This window comes from Lygodium microphyllum, chromosome 5 (genome assembly GCF_053477565.2).
Source record: "Lygodium microphyllum isolate KBCC chromosome 5, Lygodium_microphyllum_v1.1.10, whole genome shotgun sequence".
In the NCBI taxonomy this organism is placed as follows: domain Eukaryota; kingdom Viridiplantae; phylum Streptophyta; class Polypodiopsida; order Schizaeales; family Lygodiaceae; genus Lygodium; species Lygodium microphyllum.
The window spans coordinates 76438910-76456216 of NC_141139.1; the positions used below are offsets into that span (position 1 = coordinate 76438910).

At 43.5% G+C, this 17307-nt stretch overlaps 1 protein-coding gene across 2 annotated transcripts in view; it reads right to left on the minus strand.

Annotated features, from left to right (window-relative positions):
* Positions 1-17307, minus strand: part of LOC148036010 (maltose excess protein 1-like, chloroplastic) — an 87516-nt gene that overhangs the window by 21567 nt on the left and 48642 nt on the right. The window lies entirely within an intron of this gene.

Sequence of the window (17307 nt, forward strand, 5' to 3'; positions counted from 1 at the left end):
AGAAACCTACATCCAGCTCATCCACTAAATCAACATTGCTCTTCAAGTTGCACAAAAGTTACCATCTTGATATCCTTGTTATGCTAACCTAGACAGAGGCTTAGGTTACTTGTCACAAATTGTTAGCAATTTTCAATATTTGCATTTTGTTGGTTTTGGACCATCAGAAGGTCAAGCCCAAGATGTCACTATGAGCATACATGTACTTGTTATTGTCGTTAAGTTGCAAGCTATAAGGCAATATCTACTACGGCAACATTAACATACAGAAGTAGCAAGCTATAAGGCAGTTTTTACTACGGTAACATCAACATACAGAAGTTGCACACAGCCCTTCCAAATCTCGTTGCACCTAGTAGGCAGATCTTTCTCAATACATCACCAATTCATTGATAACACCCACATAGATCCAACCTGCATAGATGGTATGACGCATTCCATACCACTATACATACAAAGCATAGAAGGATGAACATCGAACTCCCTCCCAAATATGGACCCGGTAGGAGATCTCCATCAAGCATGGATTGGATTGGTAGCATGTTGGGTCAAGTTTTCATCAGTAGGACCAGTGTCTGATACCACCAACCAACACCATCTAAGTGTGTAGATGAGATCACCAAAGGGCCTAGAGCCCAACTAAGGTGATCACATGAGATGAGGCACAAATGGACCCCTAAGTCCCTTCTATGGGGCTCCTCAACCAACCCTAGCATTTAGAGCCGTGCACACTTGGTTGTATGGATGCTATTAGTTCTTGATATCATCTTTACCTTTTGGGTTAGCCAATGCTCTGCCAACAGATTTCCAAGCAGAAGATGAGTGATTCCTTTCATTCTAGCAAGCTTGAGCGTGAATTTTTATGACATGTTGTTTTTCTACAAAAGAAAATTCTATTAAAAGACACCTCATTAATGATCAGTATTAAAGTAGATAGACATTGTACAAAATATGAATGAATAACTCCTTAGCAATCTACAATAGGGAGCCAAGTTTGTAAGGCCACCTCACAACTCCTAATGATGCAATTTGCAATAAGTAATTCCTAGTAAGTTATTGGAAGAACGAGCACTATAAGTTATAACTATCTCTAAATTAACGTTTAACAAAAGTTCTATGTGAAGAAATCCAAGAGTGGTTTTTTATCCACACAAAGGATTTGTTTCTTGGCCATGTCATTTTGACCATTAGCATCTAGACAAACCCCGAAAAGTGAGGGTAGTGCTCAAAATGGCCTACCCTTTGTACCATACAACAAGAAAAATAGCTTTTAGATTCACCAACTCCTTTCAAAATTTAATCCAAGACTATCCTAAGATTGTTGAGCCCGAACACATTTACTTAAGTGTATAAGCAACAATGAGTACAACATCTTTCTTTATAAGGAGAGAGAGAACAATTATATGTTGCTTGCGATCTACCACATTGCCCTTGAAGCCTTTTCTTCCTCTAGCTTGATCACAATCATTCTTCACTCTTCAAATGCCTTGAATTTGTCATCATTCTTTGTTCCATGTCCCTGACCTGCATGCCTTTCATGCCACCTATTGGCACAATTGACACCCTACTAGGCTGTTCAAGCATCCCATTTGTCACTTGCCACCTTGGTCACGCTTCGATGCCTACAAAGAGCCGACACCACCTTTCTACTCATGGACCTATCACCACATCTTCATTGACAACCAACACACTTTTCAATCTACCACCTTAAGCCCAACACTTTTGTCATGACATCCATCCAAAGAGAAGGATTGGGAACTTGCAGGTTTCTAGGCATGTAGGACAGCCAACATGGCTTCCATCCATTTATTACAACTGGGCTAGTATTACATGGAGTGGGGCTAGTTTGTGTGATCAAGCCTTGTCAGAGAGGGCTGCATCTCCTTGTTGGAAGACCGATGTCCAATAGGCTTCGCAACATTCAAGCTGAATGTTAGAAATAAAGAAAGAAAGAAAGTAAACACAAGACAATGAGCAAGAGTGAACAACAGTTCCACACTCAAAAGATGTAAGTGCTAGGATGATAGAATGAAAGTACAATAGATCTTAAGTAAGTTAGACCTATCTCTAACTCAACTAGAGTTCATTTAACTCTAGAAGTGGTGACACAACTTACTAATGTAGTTGTGTTCACACTACAAACCAACTAACTAAAATATTGGACACTCCCATAGAAATGGCAAATTCTAACACCCCTCTGCAATGCCAATGTGGTAGAAGTGTAGGAAGATCAATAACAAAAGGGTAGCAAGTTCAAGGACTTTTGAAAAGCCTCAAACTTCTCACAAGTGCTTTGGTAAAAATGTCTACAACATTCTCTTGTGCAGGGACATACATCAAACTGATCTCTCCTACATAGCATCTCTCTCTAACATAATGGTTATGTACCTCTTCGCACGAAACACAGGATTCCATGCCACTACAATAGCACTCTTGACTGTTAGAAAGAATGGGCGTAGAACCCTCCAAAGAAATCTATACATTAGCCAACAATCTACGCAGCCATACACATTCCACTATTGCGGTGAAGGCTGCCCTATACTCAGCCTCACAAGACGAGGTAGCCACTATAAGCTATTTCTTACTTAGCCATGAAATGCATGGGCAGCCCAAAAAGAAACAGTGTCCACTAGTAGACTGCCTAATGTCTACATCATCAAACCAATCTGAATCACTATAAGCCTGTAAATGCAAGTCTCCCCCCTTGGGAAATAATAACACATGTGACTAAGTACCTTGCAAATATCCAAAGATCCGCCTAACAGCTTGCCAATGTATGGTCCATGGACTATGCATATACCTGCTCACCTAAGATACTACATACCAAATGTCAAGGCATGTGTTACAAAGATAAATAAGACAGACCCAAAAGCTTGGCTGTAAATTGCAACATCAAACATCTCTTCACAATCAAGCATAGACAGCTTTAAGCTTGGCTCCACAAGAGTACACATAGGTTTGCAACCTTGCATATTAAACCTATGTAATAGTGTATCCACATACTATGATTGTGACATGATGATACCATGCTGATTTTGGATGAACTGAATCCCCAAATAATAGTGTAGCAACCCATATTTGACATAGTAAATTCATGTTTTAATTCAGCCTTAAAATCTGCAATTTTTCCCTCTGTAGGTCTAGTGAGCAATATGTCGTCTACATAAAGAAAGATAATCAACAAGTCCACCCCTTCATTCTTAATGTATATAGAGTGGGATACTATTTTTAAACCCTTTGCTGGCCAAATAAGTATCAATTTTAGAGTACCATGCAGGAGGAGCCTATTTGAGACCATAAAGAGTCTTATGCGGCTTGTATACCATGTGCTCTTTCCCTTTAACCACAAACCTTGGAGGTTGTGACACATAAACATCCTCATGCAAATCCCCATTCAAGAATGTGTATCAATTTTAGAGTACCATGCACGAGGAGTCTATTTGAGACCATAAAGAGTCTCATGCAGCTTGCATACCATATGCTCTTTCCCTTTAACCACAAACCTTGGAGGTTGTGACACAAACATCCTCGTGCAAATTCCCATTCAAGAATGTTGTCTTAGCGTCCAACTGATGTACTTTCCTGCCATAATTTGCAGCCATAGCAATCACACATCTCACCATACTCATAGGATGTAGATGCAATGGATTCCTCATAATCTATGCCCTTCTTCTATGCATAGCCTTTTGCTACCAACCATGCTTTGTACCTATCAATAGTGCCATCACTTATGCGTTTGAGTTTAAAAACCCATTTCGTGCCTACAGCCTTCTTACCAAGTGATAAATCCACAAGATCCCATGTAGAGTTAGTGGCAATGGAGTCTAACTCCTCTTGCATAGCCTGCATCCAATGTACATCTTGCTAAGCTTCATCCAAGGAAGCAGGCCCATCCAACAATGAGTTCATACACACATGCTCATCACAATCATCTACTTCCCTTATATCAATCAAATGCACCCTCCTTGCATCATGTGCTACACATGCATGGCAGCCCTTCTAGTGCCCTGAGCTAATGGGGCTTCCATTTTACTCTCCTGGAGAGTTTGTAACAGCCGTCTCAAGACTATTTTTGCTGCATTTACAACAGCCCTTTCATGCTGAACTACTACCTCTATTGCATGTGACAGACCCTCATCACAATACTTTACTGTTCAGGAACATATGGAGCAACAACAACTTGTTGTAACAAGTCTGTCTTGCCATTTATTTATGATTTACAGTAGGCCCAGACTCCAAAGAAAGTAGGCCTTCAAAAGCATCACCAATGTCATGTGTGACTGGCATTTGAAACTGGTCATGTCAAAATACTGCATTTTCAACAAATATGACATCTCTACTAACAAAAACCTTCTTCGTGCATGGATCATGCGTGCAATAGCCTTTGCTTTCCGAACTATAGCCAATGAAACTACATTTTACAACCTTATCATCAAGCTTCCCACGAAGCTCTTTCAGAACATGCACGTAGGCTATGCAGCCAAACACCCAAAAGTAGTCAACTTTGGATTTCTTGCCATGCCAAGATTCTAATGATGTGATCGTCTTCAAAGCCTTTGTAGGTACACAATTCAATATATGATTGGCACACTGAAGCCCTTCTAACCAAAATTTATGTGGCAGCCCCTTGCTTTTCAACATACAACAAATTGGTTCTATGAGAGTGCGATCCTTCCTTTCAACAACTCTATTTTGTTGAGGAGTCATTCTAATAGTGGCTTGATGCGTAATGCCACCATCCAATAAGTATGTCTCAAATGCAAGAGACATGTGCTCCGCCCCTCTATCTATGCGAAGTGTCTATACTTTTAAACCAGTTTTAGCCTCAAGCTTTACTACAAGATGTTTAAAATGCATGAATACATCAGATTTAGCCTTTTGCCCACACACCCATGCATACCTCAAGTAGTCATTAATAGATGTAACAAAGTAAAGATGACCCACAAGTACACATGTCCTCATGGGACCACAAACATCAAAGTGAATAAGTTGCATTTTTCGGACATGACACTACATCTTCCTTTTTAAAGGCAAACCTGTGCATCTTGCCAAAATACATCCTCATATGCATGAGGGGATGGAGCCTCCATTGGTGGCAATGCATGTATTGTATGACACCTCGAAGGGTCATCAAACTCCCAAAGCTCATATGTCCAAAACGGGCATGCCAAATCTCTACATTCTACATAGCAAATATAAGACCAGTGACTACCAGAGCATCATGAGACTATCGATCATAAGTGTCTAACAAGAATAGACCCTTGTACAAGATACCGGACAGCCTAAGTGCATAGTCCATCTCTGTATCTCTGACAATACATTTGTCATCCTCAAAGATGACCTAAAAGCCATGCTTATTAAAGGCCAAAATAGACAACAAGTTTTTTGTAATGCCAGATACAAATAATACATCTAGAAACGTGAAGTCTAAACCATCTGCAACAGTAACAGTGATTGTCCCATTGACACAAACATCATAATTGTTGCCATTCGCACATGTGACATGCTTCCCAAAAGGGGTTGAATACAAAGAAGTAAACAAGCACTTTCTAGAAGTGATGTGCTTTGAAGCACCATTGTCAAAATACCATATTTGTTGCGTTTCAGCAAACAGTAAATGCTAAATGTGCCATAGAAAAATCATAATTGCATGTGAGAAATGCATAATCCTACTCTACCAAGTTGGTTGAAGCATCATCATCTACTGATTTGCTAGGTAGCTGATGCCTCCTAGATAGCCAAACCGAAGTCTTTCTTCTTCTCCTTGGCCAATCCCTTATGGCACTCATCCATATAGTGACCAAGCTTCTTGCAATAATGGCATTTTCCCTTCTTTTTAGACTTACATGATGTTGAGCTAAAACATGCATTACTTATTGATTAGCCTCTTAAACAACCCCAAAACACACTAAAAAATGCTCTTTTAGAGTAAAACCCTAAAACAGGAAGCGGTTCGAAAGAGTTCAACGGAAACCCTAATTTTTGGGGCACCCTTCCACAACTATAAATAGACAGGCTGCCCCCATTCAGCCATTATTCCATCTATGCAAGTTTCTCACTCCACGTGCAGATTTCAGTCATCAGTCTTCTCCCACATGGCTATCCAGCCCTCGAGACTGCTGCCAATCCATCCGTGTTTGCTTCTGCTGCTGGCGCTTCATCCATGCTGATGTCAGCTACTAGCGACATCATCATCTGCTGCGATTTGATCATCCAGTCATCGCTAGCCACATCAGACACTGTTTCAACCTGCTGTTTACAGAAAACTGTGCACAGTTTCCAGCCTCCGATGGGTGGTACACTACTGCATTTACCAGTTTCCAGCCTCCAAACTGCTGCGTTTTGGTGATCAGTATACTGCCATTCACTATTCAGCACTCCTACACTCCGATTGGTGGTCACAAACTTGGGATCTGTCTCTGATGAACGTCACACTCCGACATTGCTCTGCCCTTGAGCACACTCTACAGTCTTACATTCATTTACAGCATTCATTCACTTCAGAGTTGTGTTCTCTCTCTCCCTTCTTCTATTTGTGTTTGAGTTTTTGAGTTTTGCGTTGAGGATTTGAGTTTTGAGTTTTGCGTTTAGGGTTTGAGTTTCTCCCTTTGTGTCTGTGTCTGTCTCTTTGTGTTTCTGTCGTGGTTGTACACTTTGTGTGTCCTCAGTGCAAACCCTAGCAGTTTTCTTCACATGGTATTAGGGCCGGTGCTCTTGTAAAGAGTATCCTGCAGATATTGTGGAGAGCTAGTCTTTATGCGAGGCACACAATACAACTCGTAACCAAATCACAATGTCCCAAACACCTTGTCCAGATCCTATGATGTCTTATAAGGCTTCTCTGTCATTGGAAGGCCTAAGACGACATTATGGACTCCGTGAGGAGCACGACACTCCACCTTTACCAATTTCACTAACATGACAAAGGAGGACTTTTAGGAGTACTATCGCAACAAGTACGGTGATGTTTATACCCCTCCTACCAGTTTTGCTACCACATTCGGACCGGTTGGTAAGGCTAGCCACCTCTCCGATCATGGAGGACATACAGCATTCGGAACGTCTAGCAATCCATCTTCATCATCTCAGCCAGGTCCAATGTCAGGTTTTTATAATTCTTTTGTGTTGCATGAATCAAAACCCTCCCCTGTTTCTTCTTTTGAGGTACAGGATCCGGATGGCTTTGCGTATGTGAACTTCAATAGAGGGGGCTCACGAAGCAGACGAAATTCAGGTACATCTATAGCTTCTGTTTCATTCGAGCATGTCACACACACTTCTCACTTCCCTCCCATCCCACCCTCTTCTATATCACACCTTGATCACCTCTTATCATCTTTCCAAAACCTTGGATTACACTCCACATCTGCATCACACACCCTAGGGGTTGGATCTTCCATTTCCGCTCCTAGCACCTTTTCCTCCCCACCCCATTCTCTACCTCTTTGCACCATGGTACTTCATTAGGGGGAATGCCACCCTTAAACACAGTGCCTCTCACCTTTCAGCAAATGAGCACACCCATAACTCCTGGGTCGATTGTGATGGGCATCCCCCTCACTATCCCCAACTTCATATCTCACATGACCACTCATACGTAGAGGTTTCCATCCTCAGCTTATGGTGCATCTTCACACTCTCCTTGGGTTACACTTATGCAAGGATTCCCATCTTCTGCTCCCCGTGTTCCCATCCCACCTCCTTGGGTTTCTCATGTGGCTACCATGCCCATGCCTAGTTAGCCCATCCCTACCTATGGATCCACCTTGCACACTACCCACATTCCTGGTGGGCACTCTGGGGCCCATTCACAAGTATACTCCACTCTCCCATCCGACCCACACTACACTTTTTCACACTAACCATCTCCTAGCACTACCACTCCTATTGTAACAGCCAAGAATGCCTTCACGGATAAGACACGTTTTAACGGGTTAAATTTCACCACTTGGTCTAATTTCATGCAACAAGTGCTTGAGTCTCGAGATCTTTGGGACCTCGTCATTGGTCTAGAGCCTATGGCGGACCCTTAACTAGCTCACCCTAATTACATCCATCAATGTAGAGCCCACAATGCCACAGTCAATGTTGAGCTAATGCAAGATTGCTAGGGATTGCTTCTTGAGTTTCACTCCCAATTGCAGCACTTCCCTCTCGCGTCAAAGCGTTGAAGTCACCTTCTCGACCGCTGTGCGGCTCGTGATCGTACTCGGCGCATCAATCTCGACTTTGAGCTTTAAATGAGCCATACTCGGCGCATCAATCTCGACTTTGAGCTTTAAGAGTTCTCTATTAAAAAAGGGGATGATCTGAAAGTCAAGCTGGCTGAATATATGCAGTTACTTGCCGAGTTCGCCACTACTGGCTCTCCAAAGTCAGATGACGATCAGGATACATTCTTCTTGAATAAGTTGCCCGAAAAATACTTCAATTTCATTCAACACATCATCTCCCAACCTCGATTGCCAACCTTCTACAAGTTTGAGTGCCAGTTCTTGCGTTCCGTAAGGCCGCATGATCAAGTCCACAAGAAATCCTCATCACAGCCTTATTCAGAGCATAGGGGGTTGGTTGCCTCTTCTTCAAGAGGGAAAACCACCAGTGGCAAGAACTCACAAGATGCGAAGGCAAGTCAATCAAAGGGTGACTCCTCTTCCTCAAATGGAACCAAAGAATCTAGACCTATCTGGCAACAACTCCCTAAGAAAAACTGGTTTTGCACACGCTGCCAGAGAGCAGGCCATGTGGACGAGGAGTGTCGCTCCAAGGCCCAAGGTCTTCACCTAAAAAGCCTCCACAAACCACTGCGACTGCACAGTCCAGTAGGGCTACACCTTCCGCTCTTGCTTCATCTGCTTCTTCAACACCTGCCGTTCCTGTTGGAGATGTGGCTCGAGTACAGCCTCAGCAACCCATCTCTTTCACTACCCCTGAGGGGCTGACTGATTGGTCTGCAGGTTCCAATCCCGTTGCACTTCATGCATCTATCTCACCTTCCTTCCCACCTGGTCAGGTATTCCCTTGGCAAAGCCCTACTACGGGACGTATGCGATGGTAGCCATCTTCTTAGACTAGCTGTCCTTAGCTTTTTCATTCTTTTGTCTTCTGTTGCATTTACTCACACATACACATTCATTGCAATTATTTTGAGTTAGATTTTCTTTCTATTGTATTTTGCCTTGGAGCATCTCACCACTAACCTCTTTGTTTGCAGATTCTCATCTCTTTTGCAAGGTTTTTTCTTTCAACGTAGAGCTAACTTGCAAATTGCTTTGGTCCTATCCGGACTAGAGACATGGAGATGCGCACCGTTCCTTTCATGGTTTCATCACCTAGAAGTACTTGCTTTTCTTCCAACATGGCAGTTTCCCCTCCTGAGGCGGATCGTGCAGCATCTCTCTCGATGCTATCATGGCGGTGACTTCTACCTTGCTCTTCTAGCAGGGTGCTTCATCCACTTCCTCTTCTTTCATTCATTGTGGTTCTTAGCACCATACGAAGACCGACATTAGGCTCCTCTTTCTTCTTTGGCATCTACATCCAGGTTGAGAGGGGGTTCCTACCCTTCTTAGTATTCTACCAGCTTCAGCACTTTGTCTTTGACATCGGCTTTTTTCCCCTGTTATACCTTACTCTTTGCATTGCATGATTTCATTATCTTTGTACTAGGGCGCTTGGGCAAGTGAACAATTTTCCCATGAGGGACACTGTCCAAGTGGCACCTGCTGCATGAGCATTCTTCAACATGTAGCATACTTTGCATCTCATTGTGCAGAGCACCACTTGAGTGAATCCTAAGCTGTTTCCACCGGTGGCTATTGTTACCACACCACCATCCTTCTTTATCACATGGATACCTCATCACCTATTTTTCCTCGTTATCGACACCCTGAGTGTATGGGTTAGCTTGTACTGTTTTGTGATGTGTTGGATGTACCCTCTCTACTCCCATTTTTTGGGTCACTATTACTCAATCGGCCACACTTATAATGGACTTAGGCATGCCATGATGCTTGAAAGCATGAGCAATGAATAGCTTAGGCTTTGGTTGTCTTTCGCATAGGTATAAAGTGAGCTTACTTACTGAATCTATCAATGATAGTCCAAATTGCATCATTGCCTGCTTGTGTGCGAGGAAGCTCCATGATAAAGTCCATGGCTATACTTTCCCAAGGCTCATTGGAAATAGGTAATGGCTTCAGTAGACCAGGTGGTTTATGCCTATCATACTTTACTTTTTGACATATCTTGCACTCACGTACATATCTTTCAATGTCAGATCTAAGAGTGGGCCAAAAGAAATATATTTCCAATGCTTGAGTAGTGGGTAGAATACCCCTATGTCCAGCGTATGGAGATGCATATGCTTCATCCACTAACTGCTCTCCGTTTTAGGGTTTCCATTGAACTCTCTCAAACCGCTTCTCGTTTTAGGGTTTTACTCTAAAAGAGCATTTTTTAGTGTGTTTTGGGATTGATTAAGAGGCTAATCAGCAAGTAATGCATCTTTTAGCTCAACACCCCCTCTCAGGCCCAAAATTGAGCTGAAAGGTTAGGCCAACCATTGTGATGTTTATTTACCCCAAGGCGTCCCACCCCAAAGCAGCCAGGGCATCGGACAAAGGGTACGCGTCGGCTGTCTAGTGGCCTACCAAGACTACAAAGGCGATGGTTATCTTACCAAGGGAATCCAAGTAGTCACCCCAGAGAGGACAAGGCATCGGACAAAGGGTGCACGTCAGCTGCCCAGTGGCCTACCAAGCCCTACAAAGGCGGATGGAATCACATGGAACTTTTTTTTTGTTTGACAGGGGAAACCCTAATTTTTGGGACACCCTTCCACATCTCTAAATAGACAGGCTGCTTCCATTCAACCATTATTCCGTCTGTGCAAGTTTCTCACTCCACGTGCAGATTTCAACCATCAACCTTCTCCCACGTGGCTATCCAGCCCTCGAGACTGCTGCCACTTCATCCATGTTTGCTCCTGCTGCTGGCGTTTCATCTATGCTGACGTCAATTGCTGATGACATCATCATCTGTTGCGATCTGATCATCCAGTCATCGCCAGCCACATCAGACACTGTTTTAGCTTGCTATTTACAGCAGACTGTGCACAGTTTCCAACCTCCGATGGGTGGTACACTATTGCATTTACTAGTTTTCAGCCTCCAAACTGCTGTGTTTTGGTAATCAGTATGCTGCCATTCACTATTCAGCACTCCACTCCGATTGGTGGTCACTGACTTGGGATCCGTCTCTGATGGACGTCACACTACGACATTGCTATGCCCTTGAGCACACTATACACTTTTACATTCATTTACAGCATTCATTCACTTCAGAGTTGTGTTCTCTCTCTCCCTTCTTCTATTTGTGTTTGAGTTTTTGTATTTGAGTTTTTGAGGTTTGCGTTGAGGATTTGAGTTTTGAGTTTTGCGTTTAGGGTTTGAGTTTTGCCCTCTGTGTCTGTGTCTGTCTCTTTGTGTTTCTATCGTGGTCGTATACTCTATGTGTCCTCAGTGCAAACCCTAGCAATTTTCTTCACACAAGTCTTCCGACAACCTTGTTTAATGGCTGTACATTACCCTTTTTTTGTGCATTTTGTCTAGCTTTACCCTTGCCTTTAAACTTGGAAAGCACAGCCACATCACTTGAACGCAATGCAAACATTCTTTCGATTCTACTCCTCTTGCAAGAAGAGGCCTTCCAACTCCACAAAAGTAAGGGGCTCCTCTCCCCTCTGTAAAGAAATACTCTGACACAGAGACACAAATAACAATCGTACGACAAAGCACAGACTGATAAAAGAACACAGTTAGGGTTAGGGTAACTCAAAGACAACAAAAACAGAAAATAACTGAAGTGATATAATTGCTGAATATACAATGCTCGTGCAGCAAACACACTATGCATTGAATGAATACTAAACCTCGAACTCCTGTATCTCAAGGATCATGGCAGGGGTAATGAGCTCGAGAGTGTGTCGTACTCTGAACGGATCCCGAATCGTAGCAAGGCAACCTCTGGATGTCGGACACCAACAAACGCAACAATGAGAAGCTAGATCTGATGCAGACAGCATTAAAGAGAGAGAAATACTAAAAACGCAAACTGCAAGAGAGACTAAAAACGTAGACATGACAGCTTGCACGAGAGAGAAAGACTAAAAACATAGGCAAGACAACCTGCAAGAGAGAGAAAATTGTCAAACACAGCCTGGCGACAGCTAGAGAAGAAAGAAAACTGCCAAACATAGGCTGCAGATGGCGTGGCAAGCAGTATGGCAGCAGGTCTGTGCAAGAACAGCAGTCGCCTGGCTGGGATCAACTCCAAACTACGAGAAGAGAGCTGGAAATCAAGTGCCAACTGATGTAGATAGCAATGGACAGCTTCGACTGAGATGTCCTCCGCGAACGAGATATGGGCAGCAAGCTGAAACACCTAAAATCTACAAAAACGAGATTGTTAACTGAATGGAGAGCAGCATACGTATTTATAGAAAGTTTGGGTCCTCCCAAGTGGGTTTGTGCTTATGGGACACAGAAACTCTCTAGGATCGCGTTTCTTTTAAATAAAATAGGTTTCTTCATTAATTAAGCAAGTTTTAGGGTTGTTTAAGTAAAGCTAATGTATTTCTAGCTCAACACCCTCTCTCAGGCCCAACACTGGTGCCACGAGAAAGATCTTTTATCCCAAGGCATCCCACCCCAAAGCAACTAGAGCATCGGACAAAGGGTGCGTGTTGGCCGCCCAGTGGTCTACTAAGACTACAGAGGTGATGGTTGTCTTACCAAGGGAGCCCAAGTGATCACCCGAGAGAGGACAGGACATCGGAAAAAGGTTACACGTCGGCTGCCCAATGACCTACCAAGACCTAGAAAGGCAGATGGAATCATCTATGGACTATTTTTCTTCTTTGTGTGTTTTTTTTTTTAAGGTTTAGCATTTAGTGGGGGTTCAAATCAGCTTTTGTCCTATTGAGTATCCGTGCCCCAAATGGGAGAATGATAAAGGAAAACCCAAGACCTTCACAAAACAAGCATACTAGCCCTACCATTACTGGGTATCAGTGAAGAAAAAAAATGTCTGTGGGTATAGCAAATATGTGAAGCAAGCTAAGGAAAATCTGCCTCGAAGACTGCCATGGATAATGCCACGAATATGGTGGATCCAGAGTCAACCACTCCAACAAACCAAAAAGAGATAAATGCGCATAGATACACGTTTACCAAAATGTCAATGCATGGGGTAATGCAAAGGGTGATGCAAGATGTCATGCCTATGCAAGATGCAATGCAACAGTGCCACTTGGACAATGCCCTCGCAAGGGAATTGTTCACTTGCCCAAGCGCCCTTTTACAATCAGGTCATCCTCACAGTGCAGATGAAGTAACAAATGTCCATAATACAATACAGAAGAATAAATGAATAAATGTCTAAAAAACCGTAAGCATCATCACTGTCACTGGCAAGAGTAAAAACCGCCCCTCTCAAACTGGAAGGGAAAGCAAGAGGAAAGCATCCTCTCCCCGTCAAGCCGAAGAAGTAGGGAAGGGTGTACCCAAACCGATGTTGGGTAACAAGTACTGCTAAACCGGCCGGTTGACCACTTTGGTCAAAATATCTACAAAATTGTCGAAGGTGAGCACAAAATCTAGACGGATAGTGCCTAGCTCTCAACCTGCTCTCAGAAAAAATGGAAGTGGACTCCCACATGCCGCAGATGTGGTGTAATGATCGGATTGCCCGCAAGGGCAATGGCACTCTAGTTGTCGCAGTAGACAACAGTGGAAGAGTTGCATGGGAAATAAAGTGCCGCCAGTAAACTCCTCAAGTAGATGGCCTCGGTAATGCCATCGAAGAGAGCCCGGTACTCGGCCTCTGCCGTGGAAGCCGCCACTGTCCCTTGCTTACAGCTTGTGAGAGCCGTGCCCAAGATAAAGAGGTAGCCGCCATGGAAACGCGGAGTGTCGGGATCTCTTGCCCAATCAGAATTAGTGTACCCTTGCAAACATAAACCAAAACCATATGTTAGGCCATAAGAAAAAGTACACCATAAATAACGCAGCACACGAAGACATGCAAGTCAATGTGATATCCTATGTGCTGTGAAATACTGCCTGAGTATGCTAATTGAGTAAGCTAAATCTAGCCTAGTATGAATTAACCAAAGAAGTTTTCCTACAATAGAGTGATAGATATATGCATCGAAGGGTTGTCCTAGAGTACCGTTCGACAAGTGGACAGTAGGATCAAGAGGCGTGGCCACTGGCCGTGTCTAATTCGAAGTGTGTTGTTCCACTAGCTGAAGTGCGTACTTTTGCTGTAACACAAAAATGCAACCCCCACAACGAACTACCTCCATCCCCAAGAAATAAGACAACAAACCAAGGTCTGTCATCTCAAAAGTAGCACTAAGCTTTGCCTTGATATCTACTCAGGCAGCAGAATCTGAGCCTGTGATGAGTAAGTCGTCAACATATAGCAGGATATAGCTAACCCCCTCTACAATAGATCGAACATATAAGTTCAGGTCATAAGGGATAAAATGGTATCCATGATCCCGTAAGAACTCATCCATCGTATCGAACCAAGATCGTGATACTTGCTTCAACCTATAAAGAGCTTTCTGCAAGCGGAATATCTTATCCCTCGGGATCCCTAAAGGAAATCCCGATGGCTGCTCCACATAGACTTCCTCCTCCAAAAAACCATTCAGGAAGGCACTCTTGACATCCATCTAATATATCGGCCAACCGTGATGAGCGACTAGCACGAGAAGCAACCGAAAAAATATCAACCGCGCAATAGGAGCAAAGGTCTCTTCATAATCACTACCATGTTTCTATCAAAACCCTTGCACAACAAGGCAAGCATTGTACTTATCTAACGTCCCATCAACTTTTAGCTTGATCCTAAAAATCCACTTTGTTCCGATGACTTTCTTGTGGCTTGGACAATCCACCAATGTCCAAGTCTCATTTCGGTCAATACTCTCTAAATCCTTCTCCATGGCTTCTCACCATTGAGGGTGCTGAAGAGCCTCCTGCCATGTATCCGGCTCAAAATGTGCTATGTAATCACCTATAAACAGCGATGCAAATGAAGCCTGAGAAGCAAACTGGGCAGATCTTCTAGGTCCCTCTGGAGTAGAATCCGGTGATAGGATCCCTAAATCCTGCATGGTCTACTGGTACTAGCAAGGTAACGGGTCTCGTAGAGGGGACCTAGGAGATGAAGAATCTATAGGAATGTCAAGAGCCGGAAGTAGACCGGGCTCAATAGGCACAATCTCTGATGATGTGAAAGGAGGAATAGGATCAGAATTCTGTGCAGAGGATTGTACGATATTCCTCTCGTCGAAAACGATATCCCTTCCAACAATCACCTTGTTTGTCCGAGGATCGAACAAACAATAGACTTTTGCTTCAAAGGAATATCCGACAAAAATAAGGAGATCAGCCCAGGAAGCGAGCTTTTCTATCTTATCATCAAGCGTGTGTAGGCACAACACCCAAAGACTCTGAAGTGAAAAATGGCAGGCCGAGAGCCAAAAAATGCCTCATACAGGGTCTTCTGAAGAAGAGCCGCAGTCGGGCACCGTTTGAGGATGTACACCAAAGTGTTAACAGCCTCGATCCAAAGGCGCTCAGGAAGCTTTGCTGCGAACAGCATAGAGAGTGTCATTTCCATGATTGTCCAGTTCCTACGCTTTACGACTCCATTCTGAGAGGAGGAGTTCATAGAGATGAGCTGGTAAGAGATGCCATGCTTCAGTAGAAACTCAAAAAACTCGAGGGAGATAAACTCACCATCGCTATCACTCCTCATGCAACAAACACGACGACTAGTCTGGTTATGAATCAACAGCACTCAAGCAAAAAAATAGATAAAAGCATTGGACTTATGCTTCAGAAAGTACACCCACATGTATCTAGAATGATCATCCACTATCAAAAAGAAGTACAACGCGCCATTCAAGGCAACAGTGGTGGATGTCGACCCATAAAGATCAACATGAATCAATCTAAGAGGCTCCTCGGCACGATGTGTGGACTACTAAGGGAATGGGGTACGGTGCTACTTTCCGAGCTAACAAGCTTTACAAACATCACGAGCTAGTTTTAAGCGGAGAACACCCTCAACCGGCTGACGGTGGTATAACTCATAAAGAGAATCATAACCAACATGCCCTAAGTGAAAGTGCAAAAGATGCTCATTGTTCATAGACTCCCGAGATGTAGCTAATGTCTGGAAGCTGTGGAACATGGAGCCCTCCCTTATCAGCTCGGTCACAAAGAGAGCCATGTGGTAAAGGCCATTAGGTTGTGCCTCACCGCGAGCAATCACTAAACCAGTTTGAGAGCCAAGGATCTCGACTATGGTTGCTATAAAGAAAACTACTCGCCCCAATTGGCAAAGCCGCTGAACAGATAAAAGTTCACCCCAAGCTAGGAGACATGGTAAAAACATTGTCCAATAAAGCCAGATCCGGACACTTATCAATGGCAAAACCGATGCTACCTTGAGCCTGAATCTTGACCGAGGAGTTGTTTCCTACGCGGATCCGTCTGACTGCACGGGCTCGGGTACGAAAAATATCCTCTGCATGAGTCATATGATGTGTAGCTCCACTGTCCACAATCCAAACAAGAGCTGAAGTACTCGGCTATGACGAGTGGGCCTCTACGGTAACGTCGTGAGGAGGCAACTCAAATGTTGACGAGACTCGCATCTGATGTCTCTATGGAGACGATGTGGGCCTCTGCAGACCAATCAAACAAGCCCTTTGGAGTTGAGAACATTGTCGACTGAGATGGCTGAGCAGTGGCAGTATGAGTCTGACCTTTAAACTACCCCTTGCCATCATCCTGCTTCCCCTATTGGGGATTGCTCAATTGAGGAGCGAGAGTCTGAGACTTAGATTTAGGTATTGTGCCTCTGGCCTTTGATCAACACTCGTCGTCAAAATGACCAGTCTTTTGACAATGTTGACAATATATATTCTTTTTAGGTATATTCTGCCACCCTTGTTTAAGTTGTGACTAGGAGTTTCCTTGTGATTCCTCGGATTGATTTTGTTTTGGAATGTGAATGGAGGTTTGATTTTGTTTACCCTTTTGAGAATGAGCAACAAGAGCCCTCTCTGAGAAAGAGTTTATATGAAATTGATCGAACAACAATGTGTAATGCAACAGCTGACACTCAAATTCATAGAGAATAGCCATGGTAGGCTTTGAAACTATACCTTCCATAAAATTGAAGTGCTTCTCGGGGAGTTTGTTCAGAAATAATGTGACTCGA